Here is a 2,952-nt window from a genome sequence, read left to right as displayed (position 1 = left end):
GGATTCCATTGAAGCCAATGGTGATATCACTGTATTTTGGCTTCCCTCGCTATGATATTTGAGTTTCAGAAACATTCTACTCTCCTAACCATTTTCATTTTACAGATGGAGAATGGAGCAACAAGAAAGTTAATTCATTGACCCAAATTTTTACAAAACTGTAAGAGGGGCCTGGGAATAGAACCTCTATATTTTGAGCTCCAGTTCATTGTCTTTAACTAGAGCTTCTAAAAATGGAGTTCCTCTCCTATGGGAAATTAACAATTTTAAAGTTTTGTTTCATCCCAGATCAGGACAAAATATCTTTGTGTCTGTGAGCAAGAGTGAATTAGCCCACTAAATTTTGTTTTAACTTTCACGTATAATGGTAACACAACTGAGGGAGCATCACCTTTGGAGGAGGGCACAAAAATAGCTTTAGTTAAAGCTCCCCTGCTGCCATTTTTAAGCCTGGGATGCTGAATACAGGTGATGCTGTGGGCCCTTTAATTAGAGCGGCTCTCAGAGCTGCTGTAATTAAAGCGCCCTAACCCACGCCCCGGAGAACGTGTATAGACGCCCCCTGTTTTCAGAGCACACAGTATTTACCAAATTTTATTTACACACACACACACAGGTGTGAGCACTATCTCTACTGAAGGCAGCTTTTTCTAAGATGATTGTGAGATTTTTAGGTCATGGTTCTTATCCATACTGTGTTGCTGGACCATAATCTGATTGTACTAGGTGCTGTAGAAACAGAGCAAATAGATGTCTCCTGTCATGAAAGAAGTTACAACTAACTCCTTAATAGAAAAATGAAGCATGATTGCTCTTAATTAAATGATTATAAAAGCCCCCTCAGAGGAATTGTTAGAAAACCTTATGGCTCATTCCTTAGGCACAGGGTTCTGAAATTTTCTTTAAAGGAAATCTTTTTGACTATATTCACAGCATGGTTTCAAATAACCTCTACTACAACTGTGTTTCTTTCATACTGTAACTGGATAAAGTCTTTTTAAAGGAAAAGCATTAAAACGTTATGTGAATTTTAAAATTATTGTCATTGTGTTATAATTATAATGCTATTATAAAAGTCTAATATTCCATCATTGTTAAAAAATAGCATTAATAAGAGAAATAGTAATTCCAGTAAATATTAATAACTATTATTATATCTGGCAATTATGTAATAGCTTTCATCCTACAAGATCTCTATTTCCTTGCCTAAAGTTTAAAAAGGGGTGTGTGATTTTTTGGGTACCCATCTTTATTGACTTTAAGGGGGTTATTTTTAAAGCATAGGGACCAGAGGCAGGATACTTAATTTCCTACATGAGATTGGCAAAGAAAATAAGCTTGTAGGTCACAAAAGGCAATCCAGAATGCTTCTCTTCCTCACCGCTCAACACTTTGGATACCCAAAGAGCTGGACTGCAGCATCCCTATATGTTTCAACTTAGGCTTCCACATTTGTTCAGAACCAGCCTCCCTTCCCATCAAATTAGCTAGACAGCTCCTGACTCCTGCCTAAATAGCATGGCTTCAAAAAAGGGAGGGGGGTGGCTTCTAAACTGCACCCAAGCCATAGCTGCTTTCGCTCAGGAACATGGGTAGGGTGGCAGTGGTGGTGCCTAATCACATCCCAGTTACAACACTTACCCAGATAGTGGTAGAACTTGTTCTAAACTTCCCTTGGCTTGATGAGAGTCAACACCATGTCTTCCACTTCCAGGTGAGTACCTAATCACAAAAGTATGAGATTAATTTGAATCAGGACATGCTCCATTTGGTATGTCTTGAAGCTGAGCCACTGGGCAGATGGGGATACAGAATTTGTAGGGCAAGAGACAGCAGATGGGAGGCACCATCCTACTGTAGTCTACTGAATGGGAGCCATGGATTCCAAAAAGAGGTGGACTTAATTCTCACCATTGATGGTATAACAACCCTAGCGCATCTAACCAGGTTTCTTTAAATCATTCCCTAGATCTGTATGTAAAGGAAAGCACTTATCTGCTGTTGCCTTTGAAATTAAACACAATAGCCATTCAGCAGCAGTATATAGCATCACTGCATAGCACATACTATAGGGTTTCTTTAAAGTGAGATTTTTTTTTTCTTTGCAGGACAGGTGCATTTTTAAATCCGCTGGACTATTAATATTTATCCAGATACTTTCTTTCAGTCAGTCAGCTGGAAAATATGTTTTTGCTTCATTCACTGGACATATTCAGTAAACATTGGGGAATTTCTGTATCTTTATGTTAATCAACCCTGATTCTGCATACAGGCACAAGCAGAATTTCTAATGTCATTTTTCTTGGCAATGTAACACTGTGATTGTAAAGTGCAAGATAGAGATACCCCTTATAGATTAACTGAATCAGAGATGCATTAGCATCTGATGAAGTGAACTATTGCTCACAAAAGCTTGTGGAGCTCTGATTTAGTTAGCCTATAAGTAAGGCCCTACCAAATTCACGAGGGAAGTGGGCTGTACTCTGGCTCTTCTAATTTTGCAGCTTCTCCTGCACCCCTACCCTGCTGATTGGTGGAGGGGCCCCACTTGTGACTCACTCCTGATTGGCAGGGAAGTGAAAACTGCAGTTTTAAATATAGCTCCGTTTTTTCCTCCCTGCCAGTCAACAGCAAGCAGTGGGGCCACCAGGACCCCTCCACCAATCAGCAGTGGGAGGCAAAAATGGTACACCTGAAAGATTAAAGGAACCTCAGCACAGCTACTCAGTTTTGTCTTCCCTGCTGATCAGGAGCGAGCTGCAAGTGGGGCTCTTCCACCAATCGGCAGCTGGGGGGCATGTGGGGGAGACCTCCACCCTGTCCTCTGCCTGGCTTCAGACTAATATGGTGAACTACCTCTCTCTGCTTATTGCAATTGCATTTATCCACACAGGAAGCCTTGTATTGTATTTTCTCACGTACAACATACCCCAGAATAAGATACGCATCTTA

This window comes from Alligator sinensis, unplaced genomic scaffold (assembly GCF_000455745.1).
Source record: "Alligator sinensis unplaced genomic scaffold, ASM45574v1 scaffold1089_1, whole genome shotgun sequence".
NCBI classification, from domain to species: Eukaryota; Metazoa; Chordata; order Crocodylia; family Alligatoridae; genus Alligator; species Alligator sinensis.
This window is presented reverse-complemented; position numbering follows the sequence as displayed.